At 36.3% G+C, this 19,185-nt stretch overlaps 1 protein-coding gene across 2 annotated transcripts in view; it reads right to left on the reverse strand.

The window, feature by feature from the left end:
* Positions 1 to 13,736, reverse strand: part of hivep3b (HIVEP zinc finger 3b) — a 104,514-nt gene extending 90,778 nt beyond the window's left edge. For both annotated transcript variants that reach the window (XR_012392246.1, XM_009292502.4), the window contains exon 1: positions 13,544 to 13,736. The gene's annotated coding sequence lies outside the window, so the exon portion shown is untranslated. The remainder of the gene's footprint in view (positions 1 to 13,543) is intronic.
* Positions 13,737 to 19,185: the final 5,449 nt, after the last annotated feature.

Here is a 19,185-nt window from a genome sequence, read left to right on the forward strand (position 1 = left end):
GCTTTCTTTGCCTTTCCAGATGACTTTATTAACAAGTTATTTAAGTGATTGCAGAGATGTATGGATGCAATCGTCCGAGCTCATGGGAGTCATGCACAATATTAGTTCTTTTTTCGTTGCACCATAACTTTATATTTTATACTGTACATTATTTTTTTTAAGTGACAAGAATGTTGTCTAAACAAATAGTCCTAATTAAATAATTTAAAATCAAGACTTAATAATATTCTATTTTGGTAAAATGAGTGTAATCTAGAGGCCTATGCCTTTCATTTTAACCACTTCTGATACCAAATGATTAACTAGAAGTGAAGTTATTATTTGTTGTTTCTAAAACTTGGATAAGCAACAAGACTTTTGTCAGGTGTACAATATATGTTGTTATGTTATACAGCCCTAAGTTCATCCATATAACTTGTAGCCTGTTACAGATTAGTTGTTCAACACAATACAACAGAAACTGTGAGGATTCTGCTATTTGTCAATACAAGTATTGTTCTGATAAAATAAATAGACAGTGGGAGTAATTTGATGTCTTAAAACAGAGCAGGACAAAAATACAAAAGCTTTACAAGAACACCAATAAAAAAACACATCAGTAATAAAAAAAGAACAAGGGCCGGAGGGGAGAGTGAGGAATTATTGCCCCTACTTCATTAACTCCACGCTATAATTCCTGATCTGAGGCTGGCTGTTTTATTAAACATGCAACACAAAATAACGGAAGCAATGATGTGTTATTGTTCAGGCTGTCATTAGCATTGGCCTTCCCCATAGTTATCTGTGTTATGGGAGTTGGCCATCCTTGCCAGTACCAGACAGAGAAATGCAATCCTCATCAGCAGCGGTAGCCAACCGTTCCTTGGGATCTGGCCAGGTGATGTTCAACACAAATGCACAGTGCAAACACAAACACCCGACCCAAATTTTGCACAGCAAGACACTCTATATGATATAATTAGAAAGTGCTACTGGTATTTATAATCATGAGATGAGTGGTTCAATGAAGGAAGCAATGATCTCTGACATTTTTTTTTTTTATATTTCTAAGTTGTGTAAATTTAAAATTGTTCATATCCATTGCCACATATACTGAATTAATTTGCTTATTAAAGTTTGACTTCAATTGTCAGAACTGCATATTAACATATTAGTCTTGTGAGTTATTAAAGCCTCCATGAAATGAAAGTAAAATTTTTCTTATTTCTTCTATTGTTACATACATCCACTTGAAACATTCCTGAAATTAGCATAATTTCCTCCTTTGGGGACTGAATAGATATATGGAACATATGTGTTGCTATCATAATGAAAGAAGATTGATGATTGGATGAAAGCAGAGCAGAAATAGGATGCTATGGTACAGTAGCTCCGCCCTTAAGACATTACATGTGATCAGAAATGAATAAAAGTCATTTCGAGGAGGAAGATTAAGAAGGTTATGGTATTTAAAACTTTACAAAATTAATTTATATAACCATCAGGACCCGGCTTTTTATTATTCTTCAAATCAGAGATTGTCTCAATTATTTTACAGTCATCAATGTGTTTATCCAGGTCTTTTGCCATTGACTTAATTGAGTCAGTTTTATATTTTTTTAGAAATGACGCCAATTTAAGTTCATCTGAGCAGGTATCTAAGATTTTGTAGAGGTATCTGTTGAAATCTGCTAAGAATTCTGCAAATTCATCTGGTATAGTGAGGTGATTTTTAAAATTACTACCTTTAAGAAGGTTATGATATTTGTTTAAAGGTTCTGGGGGCAAACAAATTGTTACAAAACAATGAGGTGCACAGATACATCATTAATAACAAGCAATACTATACAGTATACATAAACAAATAAGAAGTGTAAAAAATTATTTCATGCTGGCTATAAGATTGTGCTCAAGTTAGGGATAGTCTAAGTTACTAATGCTAAAGATAAAATAAGCAGTCACGTTTGTGAAATTTAGGCAGAATTTTGTCTGAAAGACTCATTTTCCATTGTCAATGATCTACAAGATGTGCAGCACCTAAAACTACGGATACTAAAAGCCTGTGCTGGCAATTCTCCTGCGGTGTTGCTATCAGTGTGTGAAGAGTGGGAGAAGAGGGTTGCATTGACAGTCCAACACAATGGGCAGCACATTGCACACATTTTATAAGTGGGCAAAAACTTGTAAATAACTCATGAAATAACAAAGTTACGTTAAAAGCACACCACGTTTTTTCTTGGGAAATTCCCAATAAGTTTGATGTGTCAAATGACCCTCTTCCTATTGAAAAAACAAAAGTTGGTTTACCACCCATCTTGAAAAGTTTGCCCCCTCACATATACTAATGTGTCACAAACAGGACGTTAATTTCACCCACCATTCTCAGTTTATTAAGGTGTATCCATTTAAATGGCCCACCCTGTAAAACTGTATGAATCAGAGTTCACATAAAACCCAAAGAGCAGGAACATTCAGGCCAAATGTGGCATATAGCTGGCACTTATGACCAAGATTAACATTTGTGGGCTAGATTATTATCATGTTTTGCCACAAGTTTAGATTGTTTTTTTAATGCCGAATCATTTTAAACTGCTAATAATCTTTTTTTGAGTATACAATCATTACCAGAAAGCCAGCTGTCTGATGGAACATTGCACAGGTTTTCTGTTAGTTCAGTTGTTAAATACACACAAAATATGTCTGAATCACACAAACAGACTAAAAAACAAGTTTAATAAATGTAGGTCGTGTCTATGAAACTAAACATTCCAGACAAAAATGCATGTGTATCAGTTATATTTGATCGGTAAAACAGTGATGAAGTGAATAATCTGCCCCTTGATCCTATGTATGGGAATTATTTAAATTTGGAATACTGTCTGTGACAAACATTCCGGGAAAAAATAAGATAACAATAGAGGCATTTGAGGGAGTTCAGAAACTACAAAGGGAACAACTCACTTTGGAGAGTACTTCATGCTTTGAAACTTAGCCATTATTTTCATGCTCAAACATCAACATTACAGAGCAAAGAAAGTTGTACAAAAAAGTATGCTTTTAAATTGGACTGGGATACACAGACAAAATTTAGCAGGGTAATAAAGAATGTGTACAGAAAATATAGTAAATGAAATATCACCAAAAGCAAAAGCAATAAATGAAGTGAAAATTCAATGTGAAAACTGATATGATGACTTCAACAATGTAAAAATCACACACTCAACACAAGATCTGATTGTATTGTGGCACAAGCCGTTGACTTTGGAAAGTATAATGTAGATAGTGCGGCTGAAATGTGGGTAGAAGTATGTGACGGCACCCAAGCTGGAATGTAGAGGAATTAATGATTAACCCATTACAGCTGCTGGCACAGTGCTTGTTCACAGCAAAGTGTGCAGTTGCTGTGTGGAATTGTGTGGAATTGGCATCTTTAAACTTTTAAAGAACAACAAAAAATAAGTAAATTAACATTTAAAATGAGTTTAACTTCACAGACTTTTGGTCCCAACCGTACATGTGCTTCTCCAGCAATGGCAGCAGGAATGCTTTCATAAACAGGATGCCAACATGAGGGAGGTGCCAGACTAGAGATGATGGTGACAATCGCCTCCTGTTCACTTGCTGTTACATTACTACACCAAAGGCAATACATTCTTCTGAAAGCCAAAGACAAAGGCTTAGCATTTCTTGCTCCTGAAAACAAGAGCAAAAATTCTCAGAACTGGTGGATGTGAAAGGTGGGAGGAAAAACGAGCAGCCAGACGGTGATCAGTGGATCTCCCAGAGCTTTGCTACTCATCAAGCAGTAAATCACAGAGTGGGGAGTGAGCGTTCGGATGTCATTTTTTTTTCCCTGTGGCATGGCAAACACTTAGCGAGTCCCTGACTGATGGCCGACGAGGGACATCAGGTTCATTCACTGTGGAATTATAGCACCTGCTGCCCTTTTCAGACATTCCCATTCATTTTGGCTCTCTTCGCAGGTTGCCGTATGCTATTGGAGGGCCCTCAATAGGGAACAGTTTGACGTGATGGCTAGGCATTTAATCAGTTTGGGTTGTTTAAGATAAGAGCGAAGTTTTTATCTTTCTGCAATAACATGCCTGACAGGAAGATGATTCTGGTTTTTCTACTGCGCTGCCGATACAGTGCCTTAAAGGGACACTTTTCTACACTTCAGATGTTTGGCACAATTCTAAACAAAACATGAACCGCTGCAAACTACCCAGTGGTATGCAAATTAACATGAGTGATATGACAAATAACCTCAATCCCAACAATTCTATCAACTTTAAACTAAATTTTAAAGAAACATCCAAATTAATTTCTCCTGTATCTGAACACAAAAATAAAATAAAATAAAAAAACAGATAAAAGTAAAACTTCTACTATCTTCTGCAAAGGTCCCCACGAGTTCTTTTTTATTTACTATTTTTTTTTTCAAAATTCTGTTTTAGTCTTTTTATTTATTTGTATATATTTTTATTTATTTATTATGCATTTGTTTATGTACAGTATGCATTTACCCATTAAGATTGTTTCTGATCTTTATTTTCTGGTCTCTTTTCCAATTATTTGGAATTCTTTGTGATACATTTTATTTACAGTCATAATTTTTTCAAGGTTTTATTTTATAACTGGTTGTCAGAATAGTCTTAAGTTTTTGTGTATAATAAGACAATGGTGGTGCAGTGGGTAGTACAATCGCCTCACAGCAAGAAGGTTGCTGGTTCGAGCCCCCACTGGGTCAGTTGGCATTTCTGTGTGGAGTTTGCATGTTCTCTCTGTGTTCGTGTGGGTTTCCTCCGGGTGCTCCGGTTTCCCCCACAGTCCAAAGACATGTGGTACAGGTGAATTGGGTAAGCTAAATTGTCTGTAGTGTATGAGTGGGAATGACTGTTGCAGCTGGAAGGGCAGTGATAAGTTGCAGCTGAAAGGGCATCTGCTGTGTAAAACAAGCTGGATAAGTTGACGGTTCATTCCACTGTGGCGACCCCAGATTAATGAACAAACTAAGCCAAAAAAAAATGAATGAATGAAAGACAATGTTTTTTTGTTGTTGTTTTTTTTCCACTCAGAATGGCAGTTTTTTCGTTTTAACATTTTCATACTGCTTGATGTACAGATAAAATAAGACCAGGCATTTATAAAGAGATTAACTCAAACTTTAAACTTATGTTCTATTTACAGAATGAAATTCTTTCAATACTCTCAATATATAAAACATTTACTCTCCGGCCACTTTATTAGGTACACCTGTCCAACTGTTAACACAAATTTCTAATCAGCCAATCACAGCAGCAACTCAATGCATTAAATCATGTAGAGATGGTCTAGAAGATCTGCTGCAGTTCAAACAGAGCATTGTAATGGAGAAGAAAGGTGGTTTAAGTGACTTTGAACATGGCATAGTAGTTGGTGCCAGACAGGCTGGTCTGAGTATTTCGGAAACTGCTGATCTACTAGGATTTTGGTCAGAAAAAGAGAAAATATCCAGTGAGTGGCAGTTCCGTGGGTGCAAATGCCTTGTTGATGCCAGAGGTCAGTGGAGAACGGTCAGACTGGTTCGAGATGATAGAAAGGCAACAGTAACTCAAACAACCACTTGTTACAATCGAGGTATGCAGAAGAGCTTCTCTGAACGCACAACACGTCCAACCTTGAGGCGGATAGGATATAGCAGCAGAAGACCACACCGGGTACCACTCCTGTCAGCTACGAACAAGAAAAGTGAACAATAGAAGATTGGAAAAAAATTGCCTGGTCGGATGAGTCTCGATTTCTGCTATGACATTCAGATGGTAGGGTCAGACTTTGGGATGTGGTGGATTGGGAGATGCACATTATGAATGTGCAGTCGACAAATCTGCAGCAACTGTGTGATGCTATCATATCAATATAGAGTAAAATCTCTGAGAAATATTTCCAGTACCTTGTTGAATCTAGTTCTGAAGGCAACAGAGAGTCCAACCCGCTACTAGTAAGTTGTGCCTAATAAACTGGCCAGTGAGTCTATCTGAAAATAGGTTTGTGATAATCGCTGCCAATTTCAGAATATTTAGTAAAACAACTGAAATAACTTTGTAAATGGAAGACAGGCTTATACAGTAATTAACTAATCAGAGTCTGGCCAGCTCATTTCTTTCGAGGAATCTGCTTCTGCATTCAAATAATATTCTAAATGTGCCAATTATCCGTAAAGCTGCACCCTGTAGATAAAGATCCAAGTAAAAAAATACATTAAAAAAAGGTGTGGGCATGAGTGAATTAAGCAGTGAACTTGATGTCCAACCTTGTTTATGAATATGTTCAAGGATGAGGTGAAAAGGAGAAAAGTGATGCAGCGAGGGCTGATAAGGACAAGGCACTGGGCACATACTGTGATAATGGCCAGCGAGTTCAGATCTACGCATCATAGCATCCACCACTGATGGGGCCTATGTGACATGCTGGCATGAAACAAAAGACATTAACATCAGCAGAGAATGTTTTCATTTTTCATCACAGTGTGAATTGCAGCGCCTCAGAATACCATTGTTTTATGGCGACAAATCTTTCAAGTCCTCCATTTTGCATGTGAAAGAAATGTAAATGGAGCAGTTAAGCCAGGGAAAACTTCAAGACGAGACTCAGCCAACAGCTCATTAGTCTGACGGTTCGAGCACACCACAGGTGCTGTGGTGTCCTGGCTAACGAGGTAAGCAATGGTCATTAAAGATTCTCTCGCTCTTATTGGTGACACACAGCCGTTAACCTTCGCCACCTCTGCGGATTTTAAGAGAGTTTGACTATGAAAGTTACAAATGTTTTTTTGACCTTGCCGTGCACTTTTCTAATGAAACCATTAGAAGGAAGACATGCAATTAGACTTCGGTTCCTTCAGAAATAAAGTTTACTTCAACATAACAGAGTCATCTGTGAGAATTACTAAAGAGAAAGGAACTGTTTATTAACATGCTTGTACTGATCTGATCACAAGATGTCAGCCGAGAAATATTAGTGTTTACTTCTGGTTTTGAATAACAGTGTTACAGGTAATTCATTGCAAGTAATGTACATTTACCAGACTAAAGTTTTGTCATCAATCCCAGTTGTAGTTCTAGTTGATCGTTTGGAAAAAGTGTCAGAAGGAAGATTTCACTGTTAAACAGCATCCCAATCATTACAAATACTGCAGAAGGTCTATTGGTCTCTGCATGAACCCAAGATTCTGACAGAAATCAGTCAAGTTTAGTGAAAGAAAAATCATGGTTTGGGGTTACATTCAGTATGTGGGAGTGCAAAAGATCTGCAGAGTGGATGCCAACATCAACACCCTGAGACATTTGTGCTACCCATTACATCACAAACCACAGGAGAGGGCAAATTTTTCAGCAGGATAGCGCTCCTTCTCATACTTTAGTCTGTTCCTAAAAGCAAAGAAGGTCAAGGTGCTCCAAGATTGGCCAGCCCAGTCACCAGACATAAACATCATATAGTATGTCTGGGGTAAGATAAAGAAGGAGGCATTGAAGATGAATCCAAATAATCTTGATGAACTCTGGAGTCCCGCAAAAACGCTTTCATCGCCATTCCAGATGACTTTATTAATAAGTTATTTGAGTGATTGCAGAGATGTGTAAATGCAGTCGTCCGAGCTCATGGGAGTCATATACAATATTAATTCTTTTCCCACTGCACCATGAATTTATATTCTATACTGTACATTATTTCTGTTAAGTGACAAGACTTTTGTCCAAGCAAAGTCCGACCTTACTGTCCTAATTAAATAATTAAAAATCATTTTATTTTGGTAAAGTACGCATAAACTAGAGGCATTTGCCTTTACATAAGCCACTTCTGATACCAAATGATCAACTAGAAGTCAAATTATTATTTGTTGTTCCTAAACCTTGGATAGGCAACAAGACTTTTGTCAGGTAATGTATATCATATTATATTATGTGTGTTGTGTATTTATGTATTCAATAAGTTTTATTACTATACTTAAAGCAACCACTTTAGTTTAGGCATCAATTCCATCTATTAACTACTGGCTTATTACCTCTTTATTATAATGCTGGCTGTTTATTAGTAGTTACAGCATGATCTTATTCTACATATTTAATTCGACCCAATAACAAACACCTTTTTTTTTACTAAATGATGCGGGACAAAAGGGCTTTTTCTCAATTCCAAGAGTGCAAAGAACGGACTTGTGTTCTTGTGAAGAACGGTCTTGCCTGGTGTCCTCGGAAGAACGAACTCAGAAGACCGCGAGAACAGAGAACTCGTCTTGTGAGAAATGAGATGTTGCGTTCTTCTTGATGGTCACGTGACCTTCACGCGTCATTAATGGAAAATTATTTAAACGTTACAGCATTTATATAACAAGTTATTGTTTTTTTTTCCCATTTCAAAATATATGCTATGGATAAAACCGTTATAAATATACGTTGCACAATACAAATAAAAAAGATTTTAATATGAATTTTAGCAAATAAACACCCTTAATACAAACAACTTATATCTCTGAACTTTAATAATAAATCTATATAAAATGCTGTGCTTCCCACCTCCAGTCGCAATGACTTCTGGGACTTCTAGAGCGAGTTTGGTGCTTAAGTCTGCATCAGTGCATCCTTGATATCAAGAACACATAAGTGAAGTTTCATGCGTCCTCCGTTCTTGCGGTCTTGAGTACTGGAACTGAACTTTGGCAGCTGATGATGACGGAACACGAAGACGCAAGACCGCTGAAGAACGCATATTGGGAAACAGCCTAAATATTTAGAGTTAAATTGATATGGGATAAAATGGGGCTTAAATATGGGACTGATCTTGAAAAAAAACAATGTCTGATAACCCTTACATGATTTATTTGTAAAAGTAATTTCCATTATTTGGGTTGCGAAGTTGAAGACATCGGGACCCATCATTCCACAATACTCAGCGTAATCACTACGCCATTGTTGTTGTTTTGAATGTGTGGCCTCTAGTGTGAGAAGTCTACATACTGGTTTTACCATTGCTTTCCTCAAAAAGTGACTAACACAATTAGTAACTTAATGTATTACTTCGTTTATAAAGTAACCAGGTAACACATTTAGTTAATTTTTAATATGCAAGATTGGATAACTTTTAAAAGTAACTTTTCCCAGCAATGGGTATTAACATGCATTCATCTCAAGTCTTCTCCTTTACCTGTTTTTACAATCCGCTCAGCTCTTTGCAGGAGATCTCCCTGCAATGAACAAATTATTTTATTTTTATTTTTTTGTGGTTGTTTGAATGGATTTAACCATAAGAATTTACACTATGAAAGCAATCTGGTCAAATGTGCTTTTGAATGCTCTACCTTGAAGTGGTCAAAAGTAGAAAAGCCTTTAGACCAGTGTTTCTCAACCATAGTCTCAGAGGACCACGAGCTCTGCACATTTTCTACAGTATGCCTCCTTAACCAAACACACCTGATTTGATTAAGATCAAAAGTTCATTAGCAGAGACTAAAAACTAAGATTAAAAGACCTGTAATGGGTGTGACAGAGAAAGGAGTCATCAAAACATGCACTGTTGGTGGTCCTCCAGAACCGTGGTTGAGAAACACTGCTCTAGACTACACTTTTACTCATGTTTAGCATAATCTATTTTAAATTAATGAACACAAATGTCTCCTAAAACCAAGAGACAGGGCCAAAAAGATGCTAAAGCTAAAGTGGTCATGCAAGTGTTCTCGGACTTCATGTGCTGCTCATTAAATTTACTACTTTTTGATACTACTTTATAAAGAATTTAAAAAGCATACATTGTAACTTACAGGCATACTTTAATTTGGGTATGCAGAAATGCAAGTAGTCAATTTCTTTACAACAAATTGGACTGTTGAATGTAAAACTGACACTGAAATTGCTATGAAAACTGTATGTAAATATCCATTTCTAAATTCAGAAAATGAGTAATCCATCAATCAGATTAAATGCATCACATTAATAAATACATTTATACTATACAAAGAAAGAAAAAAACTATGTGAAAAACAGTGTGTCTTAATCACTGAATTAGGAGTATTCCTTTAAAAAAAATATATATCCACAGTAAGTATACAGCAGGGATTCCCAAACATTTCAGCCCGCAACCCCCAAAATTAAAATGTCATTGACTCACAACCCCCAATATCCTTTGAGATGCTTAAAAATTTACAAACCTTGCAAACTCAAAATGACTACACACACCAATAGGCCCAGGTCTATTCTTCATTTAATTTTTGAGAATGCCACTCGGAAATGTTTATTCATGGCCTGCTTTTAATGTTAATGTACATGGGTAGGCATGGGATGATAAATGTTTTCAAAGTATACTGTGGCTTGGAAAAGTCAAGGTGTTAAAACCTTCAAAACTTTTTGCAATACCGTTTTTAAGGTATGTGTACATTTTTTTTTTTTAGGACAACAGTATCTCCAGCATAAAAGATATCCAAAGATTCCATTTTAAATTGTTAAAAAAAGGTGGTTATGAAACAAATGAAGACAGCAGAAATCAACAATTCATTTAGCCTGACATGTTTACTGTTCCAAAATATTTTAAATGTTTCTCAAAATAAAATATATTGTGTTCAAAGGGGAAAAAGATTTTTGTGTTTTACCCAGACATTTAAAAAGAAGATATTTTAGAGCCCGTTAGAAACCGTGATATATTTATCCAAGGTTATCATACAGTCAGAATCTTATACCGGCCCATGTCTATACGTGAGTGCTGTAAAGGTGTCAGAAAGTTTACCCTGGTGCCATGAAATCAATCTGCTGCATCTGACCCTATTGTTGTGTCTTTTATCAAATGCAACAAGACCCTACGGCGTTGCAATCTAATGGGGAAAAAAGTGTGTTGTTTTATAACTACTAACAACTATTTTTATGTTCTGTAGCACATGGACAAAATATGTTCATTCTAATAGTTTATTAAAATGACTTTAATTTTTGAACCCTCCCTCATCATCCTGCTACCCCCAGAAGGGTCCCGACCTCCACTTTGGGAACCACTGGTATACAGTACAGTAGTATTTCCAGCATTATTAAAAAGTGTGCATAATATGGATCCTTTATAATCCCACGAGGCCACAATCGAGAAATTGTGAATGGCAGTGAAGCAGCAAAACTAGTATGTCACATGACATTGGCAAAAAGGATGATTGTAGTCCATACAGCTTATTCATGCACACATTCATACTATTTAGGGCAAACTAGTTTAACAGTTGCTAAATATCTATGTAATCAAAAGAAATAACTACTTGGAGAGTACCTAAGTCACTATAAACTTGTTTTTTTACAGAAAGTATTGGACTTTAGAATATTCTCATCTCATCTATGGGAAAATAGCTGCTTACAGGTTACAAATGACACAAAGGGGGAGTATAAAAGACAAAACTTTTTATTTTGGGGGTAAACTATTTTCCTAAACGTGATTAATACTATATTCCATCATTACTAGCAACACATTCATCCAGTAGCTTTTGCCAAAAAGTCACTTAAATATAAAACACACCACATGCCAAACAAGTACCCGTAATGAAAATGAAACTTAAGATGAAAAGTGATCTAACTTAAATCACTGCATAGTGCCATACAGAGACAAAAAGTAATTTAGTCTCTCTACTACTCCATTTAATGAAGATTAAAGCTATTTTTTCAGTCTTAAAAAGACTCCTTAATGCAGTCCGCAGAGTAAATCCAAATTAGCAGACTAAAAGCAAACATTTTTCTTATGCATCAGAAAAACGAACTGTCTTTCTTTATAAATGTGTTGTTTTATGATAAACTAAAAAAGACCAACACCATTCCTCCCTTCACATTCTGCTCAAGCACTATCACTGCTTAGTTGAAGCAATAACACGTCTCGCTCGCAGAGTTCTCCGCTTTGTGCTGATACGCTCAAAAATAATATCATTAGGCTCTCCCTCCTCACCACCACACACTGCATTAAAAGAAACTAGCTCTAGCCGACTGTGTCTGAGGCAAACCAAGCCAAGTTTTTCATGTCACTTGATATAATGGAAACTGGTTGCATGACATTAGATAGTTGACTGCAATCAAAACCGGTCTAAATCAAACATATAGTTTTTAACATGCATTACGTGCATTTAAATCATTTTCACAAGGGTAACAAATGTTGATATCAGCATCAAAATGACAAATCATTTACAAACATATCAACCACATAGTGTGGTTATTTGCGATAGTAGATACAGTAGGACTCTATAAAACTAATTTTAGACCATTGTTGATCTTAAAATAAGGATCACATTCAGCAAATTCTTCCATATTTTTACATGCCAAATTATTGAAATAAAAAAGGTCAATCAAAAAAATCTACTGATTGGCTTTTGAATGTGATTAACCTAAAAGTACAGGGGGACAAAAATGAAATTGAATGGGTGGAGATTTAGCTGACTAAATAATGGGATTGTCCTGCTTAATGTACATCATCAGAAAGAAGACTTTCGTTTTCACTAGAAAGTCCAGTTATGATATTATTTGTCACATTATGGGGTAAATATTTTACAGTGAAATATATGCATGCATTAATAGCCAAATATTACATAACAATCATTTAGAAAATGGGATGGGATGGATTTTCAAATCATAAGCTATAAAAATTATGAAAAAAAATACTTACACAACTAGAGAACTGCATCATTGAACAAACTGTTTTTTTGAGAGCTGGCTCTTTTCTGTGACACCATCCATGCTTTCAAATCACACTGAACATTTTTGTTCATGAATTGTGGTTAACTAAGTGGACAAATTATATTTGTAGTAGATGTTTAATAAATAATATATTCAACCAAAAATCTGAAACATGGAAATATTTTTTTAAGTAATAGTTCTCACAAAAAGCAGGATATAATGACAATTTAATGAGCCTCATGTTGACTTTGTTTTCCTTAAGGAGAGGTGACAGCCACACTTTCACTGTACTGTACTGAAATTTCCGATGACTGAAGCTGTCATTCATGCCCAGTCGTACTGTCTATAATCTCCCTTTGTCGTGGGAGTTTGCATCATAAGGTAAATAATTACATCATTTTCAGCGCTTGAGAGAACTATCCCTTTAAGTAGGCTATTTGTTTACGAGCGAATGGCCAGTGCTCTCTGTAAATTCCACACACAGGGGACTCCGTCTGTGCCCTGTCATTTCCAAGAATTAGGAAAGAGCGTCAGATTCCTGCGGCGTGTGGTTTGCAGTGTTACTCTAATGTAGCTAAACGTTATTCTTGGCTGACCGTGGGGACAAAACCATGAGTTGAAAATGTGAGCTCGCGCCACATTTCTCAACTTGTTTGAACAGCTGGTTTGACTCGTATTGTGCCGCATCGTTAGCAGGAAGTCAATCTTCGTATGAAAAGTAAACGCGAATTTCACTTAATAATTCCTGCACAACGGCTCGTCAAAGTTGTACTATTAGACTTCATAAAATATGACCCCAGTCACACCAGAAAAAATACAGCCTGCTCATTAATTCACTAACAAGATAAATCTTTTATATAAACCAACACATACGCACATCAATATAAAAACAATATAAACCATACCTGACACAGATGTTGGCGTTGTTGTAGTCGTTGAGCAGCGTGTCGTGGTCCGCATCCCATTGCCTGTCAAACGGAATCGCTGCTGACGCCTCTCTCGGCGTTATGTGGACGCTCTCGAGCCAACAGGGCTTCCCCTCCTGCTTGTCAAACTGGAAGCGCAATCATGCGTTCAGCTGATCGGCGCAGCAACAACAGGCACAGTGTCGCGCAACGCAAACAGTTCACACCGCACCGCCCTGCACGCGACGCCCCGGGGGCCCCGCCCCCTCCTATGCTCTCGCAGCTCTCAGCTTGATTAATAATCATGAGGTAGTATCCTTTCCCAGCGCCCATTGGCCGACAAAATACCTTAATTTCTAGCTCCCTCCTCGCTGTCAGCCACTTCGAGGTGACGTCATGGAACATTCCAAAAATTCCTCGTCCCGGTATTTTTCATTTCAAGGGGACACTGCAAAACTTGTGTGCACTTAGCAGATAATAACGACACATAATGTTTTTGTTATTATTATTATTATTATTATTATTATTATTATTATTTGTTTATATTATATTATGTATACACATACACAGGCTCTCTTTGTATACATTGCACACATTCATAAGACTTTTGTTTGACTGTTGTGCGTATTCTGATTAGTAATAACACACACGCACGCACGCACGCACGCACGCACGCACGCACGCACGCACGCACACACACACACACACACACACACACACACACACACATATATATATATATATATATATATATATATATATATATATATATATATATATATATATATATATATATATATATATATATGAAAAATATTTAAATATTCAATACAAATTCTTTGCCACAAAAACAATAAATTACTAAATAAATACGTAAATAAATAAATTAATTAACGAAAACTTTCAGTTTTTCTCTGTCATACTCTATTTGGGCAAAATTAAAATAGGGCATTTTTAAAAAAAAAAAACGAAGTGAAGCCTGAGTTCACTCCATGCTCTGCCCCAATGTGCAATTATTTTATAATTTTTTTTTTTATTTCTTGTGGAATATTCAGTTAGACTGATCTTAGTAAACAGTCACCATAACCAAAGTCAAATATTTTATGTAGAATTATTAGCATAGGAATTCCTTAACACATCCACACAAATGTTTCATGAGCTGGACCATCTGGGGGATACATACTGGTTGCTTATGTCAGCACAATTCCCACAATTCCCTGACTCAGTTGTACTCTTTAGCAGGACTGAAGCTTCTCAGTTGTCCTAATGGTAGCATGGCCCACATGGGGGCTATTAGTGGGGTTAACCATCACTATGAACTTTAATTCATATAGCCCTTTCCCAAGGGCATGGAGAAAAAAAGTCAACCGGAATGTACTGAAAGAACATTACTGAACTCCACGGAAAGTGTGATTACTCTCACACATTTTACAAAACAAACCTGAGTAGTACGTTTCCACTGTGTTTTACACTAAACTAAACTCCAAAAGAGCATTGTATACAGGCCTAGATTTACTAGATTTTTTATTTACTATTAACTGTAGCATAACTATTTTGATTATTTTTTATTTTTCTATAAAAAGCTGGAAAATGACAAAAAATTAATTTGCTGAATTTTGAGATGCATGATGCCTCCTGCTGTCTAAAGGCAATTTAGTAAAGCATTATTATTATTATTATTTTCATTGTTTAAACAGTTTAACACACTAAATAAGACATGGTAAATCAGTAGCTGTTTTACTTCCTATTTCCAGTATGTCATAGGCATCCTTCTGTCTCTAGGAACAATGGAGTTTGCACCCAGGTCAGTCTGTAGTGGATAAACAGTCCAATATGGGAGCAGCAGGATCTGTTGCATTTGCTACATATGAAGCCTGTGGCTGCTACTTTGCTTTCCAGTGTAGTTATATTAATTCATAATATTTTTTTTTAAATACTAATATTACTTATTATTTTTTTTCTCAAGACCTTGTTAAATTCCAGTGTTTCATGTTACAGCTATTCAAAGATTTGATTTTAAAATATTTATTAAAGTTATTGAAGAACAGCTGCTATTGTTTGATTTATGTGTAGGCTGTGCTTTAAATTTAATTCAATTTATCATAATCCAGGTGATGAAGCATTATGAACGTCTTAAATTAATGTGTTGGTACTACTGTGAGGATAAACCTGCCTGGTTTAAATGCTTAGATATGAATAAAGTTGAAGACATTTGTTTGAAATATTTAAAAAATTAATTACATGTAGGAGGTTACATTAATAAATAATGGAAACAGTTACTGATTATTGCCTTAATAATATAGGGTCATTTATAATCCGCAACCTATTACATTTCCAAAGCAACCTTCCCAATGCAAGGTGCAGTATGTAAGTTTGACAAACAGCGGTTGAACTAGGTATTGCACCCCTGGATCAAAACAAACGCAAGTGTAGGTTGCCAGATTGAGGACGAGAGTGAGTTAAACCATTTTCTAAACAAAAGCAACGGCACTCAATAGAAGGAATATTTTCTATATTAAAATAAGTTTTTCTCCTAGCCATCATCTCGAATTGATATATTAGAAAGGGCTTCTATTTTTCACAGGTGAACAACTGACAGTGATCTCCTCAGGTGCTTTATTCAGTGTTAAATGCTAACTTTGTGTGTTTGAATGCCAATTTACATGACATTTATTGCCAAACTCCTGAAAGTAACAGAGAGTTCACCTCAGATCTTGAAAATACAATAAACTGTTTGAAATTGAACTCTAGAACTAAACACAAACAAACATGTCACTATCTACATTTAATAAAGTTAAAGATGTTTAATATGTATTTATTGGATTATAAATCTTACCATTTTGTGAGTGAGTGCATCTTCTGTTCTTCTGAATGGCTGCATTTAAATTTTTGTTGTCTTCCGTGTGGTGCAAACAGCCAAATTATCTCATCACCAAGCAGCGTATCTCATCATGAGTTGTGTTGTTAGGACACAGGGTTACAATGTAACCTGCTCACCTAATGTTTTCTTACGTAATATTTATATAGTTTGCTAATTAATTACCTCATGTAGAACTCGTAATCTGCGTCTCCTTTCGGAGTCTGCTACTGTCCACACGGGTCGCATTTTGGTCACGGACACATGTTTTTAGAGCCTTTCTGAATGAATGAATGAAATATACGGTTTTCCACCAAGGCAACTCGGGGTGCTGAAATAAAATTGGCTAAACTGGCATTGGGCGGGTTAAAAGAACCAAAACAAAGACAGCGTTCCGATACAGAAAACACATTTTCAAAGCAGAACAACTGACTTCAGCATTGTTTTTCAGATAAACAAGAATGTCCACTTGGCATGTTTCTTAAATATCTGCAAAATTATATAATGATATTTATATGCTTTAGAAGAATCAAAAACTTACATACAGCACCTTTAATGCATTATATAAGTTATTTAAATCATTACACTTGTTGGATGATACTTTCACCTTCGGATCAGGGACAATGGAGGTGAGGATCCACGTGCAGTTTATTAAAATGAATATTCAGGCAAGCAACGGTCAAAATAGGGGCAAACAGGAAATTCAAGATCATAGTCAAAAGCAGGCAAAAGGTCAGGTCAGGCCAGGCGGCAAAACAATGTAAACAGTTAAAAAAAAAAGCAAAGGTCAAAAACAAGGCAAGACTAGGATAATGCTTACGTGACGCTCTAAACAGAAACAAGACTCAGCAACGTTTGTGTGAATGTGTGGTGTAGATATAGTAATCATTCAATGATGAATTTCATCTGTGTTTGTGTCAGTCTCTGAATGACTGTCAGCTGTGGCAGGAGTGAATGGAGCAATATTTTCTGGGAGTTGTAGTTTAGTGGCAGAATTGTAGTTCTCAAGCAGGCTGCAACTGCTATAACTGGTACAAAAGTATGACTTGTTATTTGTAAATGCAATATCATTCATTCATTTTCTTTTCAGCTTAGTCCCTTTATTAATCTGGGGTCGCCACAGTGGAATTAACCACCAACTTATCCAGCATGTTTTTACGCAGCGAATGCCCTTCCAGCTGCAACTTATCACTGGAAAACATCCACACACACTCTTTCACACACATGCAATATGGACAATTAAGCCTACCTAATTCACCTGTAACGCATGTCTTTGGACTGTGGGGGAAACCGGAGCACCCGGAGGAAACCCATGCAAACTCAGGGAGAACATGTGAACTCCACACAGATACACCAACTGACCCAGCCAAGGCTCAAACCAGCAACCTTCTTGATGTGAGGCAACAGCCCTACCTACTGCGCCACTGCGTTGCCTGGAAATGCAATATAACAAATTATTTCATGGCCTCTAATTTGAAAATCCACTGGTGTAGTAGAATAGTAAGTGGCTATTTAAGTCAAGATAAACTCAGAAGGTATGCATTTGTAGATAAAATGTTCACCTGGCACTTTAAAAGTACATATTAGTACATAAAGTGTATTTTTTAATTCCTAAAAACTACAAAAGTGCAGTTATTAAAAAAATTATAATTGTTTGACAGCATTTATTTCTAAGATTGAAACTTGCGTTATCATCTATATTTGGGTTTTGACTCCTTGCAATTTACTAATTTAACACTGTTATCGGGGACCTACCCATTTCCAAATAACATATCCTAAAAAGCTCAAAGCCACGTCAAATCTGCCGAGAATTGATTGTCTTTCCTGTTATTTCCTCATTGGCTCACCTTTGAATGCAGGCCTGGGACTTGTTTTGTCAGACTGTGTAAGTTGAGTTCAACAAAATGCACACAATGAAGCTTAAATATCTACTCTGTTGTTTTTCTCTGAATATATTATAGTGTTCACAACAATCTGTGGATCTAAACAGTCACCCAGACTACCGTATGACAAAAGAATGCTTTGTTTAACTGATGCAAATGCAGCGCATGGGTCGATACCCCAAGGACAGTTTAATTACTGGGCATAAATATAGCGTCCCAAACTCCACGCCTGCTGGGCCTCAAACCTGTTATTACACTTTTTTATGTTTATTTGTTTTTTTTACAAGAGTTGAATTACTTGTAAGAACATGCAATAGGGAAACTAAGGTCATTGCAGGGTTGATTGGAGAGATATTGGCTACGTTTCAAGAATGGAAAACCTTGCCTTCAAAGAATGCATTCTGAGGTGGGAAGGCATCATAATCTAGCTTTTTTAAAGGCAGATAGATGTATACTTTGCTGCTTTTATTATTTCGCAATTCTGTGCAATCCATTCCTGACAAAAGAAAGGCTTCTAAAAAAGAAGATGGCTTCTAAAAACTGCACTAGGTGGACAATTTGGTAGGTAAATACGTTTTTGACCAACTTTTTCCAATTTAAATGTCATTTCTATCTAGATATAAATATTTCTTAATTTAAAATGCTCTCTCTATTATGTTACACATGTTTAAATCATTCTGCTACTTCCCCTGTTTGCATCTGATCTTGTTTCATCTCAAAAATACTATTATAAACTGGATTTTACAGTGCATATAAATCAATACAGAAAACTGGCTACAATAACTTACGGTCTGTGTGGATCCTAACGCCCCAGTATTTTGATGGGGACACTACTGCTCAGTGAGCGCGGCCTTTCGGATGAGATGTTAATCTGAGGTCCTGACACTCTGTGTAGGTTAAAA

Source organism: Danio rerio, chromosome 16 (genome assembly GCF_049306965.1).
Source record: "Danio rerio strain Tuebingen ecotype United States chromosome 16, GRCz12tu, whole genome shotgun sequence".
In the NCBI taxonomy this organism is placed as follows: Eukaryota; Metazoa; Chordata; class Actinopteri; order Cypriniformes; family Danionidae; genus Danio; species Danio rerio.